Consider the following 533-nt stretch of genomic DNA (forward strand, 5'->3'; position numbering starts at 1 on the left):
AGCTTTCATGAGTACACTACAATACAGTGCTAGGTTGTAAATGCAAATAAGATGACAAAGGAAAAAAAGGAAATCTGAGCAAAATCTACATATAAATCTTTCTGTTATTTACACTCACAGCTCACATACATATGCTTCTCAAGTATTTTATTACTTTACAATAGTGGACAATATAATAGGTTTTATGAGTTGGTATCTATAAATGATTGCATTGTGTCACTAAACACATTCAAACTTTCAAATTGTAATTCTCTTTTACAGCAGTCCATGCTCCTGAATATTTACATAGTTGCTGCCCAGGCTTGCTACTTTGAACAATGGATTCTGGACAAAATCTGCAATATGGACCTGTCACTTGGCGTTCAAGTAAGTACTAGAAATAAAGTGTCAGGTTGGTGGGTGACTTTTCCTATATGAGATCATCAGACATTGGTGTCACCTGCCTAATAAAAGGGGTGCAGCACTGGAGGAACAGCGGCCTTTGTGACTGCACAGAAACAACCAAAGCATGAACAGCAGTTGAACAAGAAAAT

The sequence above is a fragment of the Pyxicephalus adspersus genome, chromosome 1 (genome assembly GCF_032062135.1).
Source record: "Pyxicephalus adspersus chromosome 1, UCB_Pads_2.0, whole genome shotgun sequence".
Lineage (NCBI taxonomy): Eukaryota > Metazoa > Chordata > Amphibia > Anura > Pyxicephalidae > Pyxicephalus > Pyxicephalus adspersus.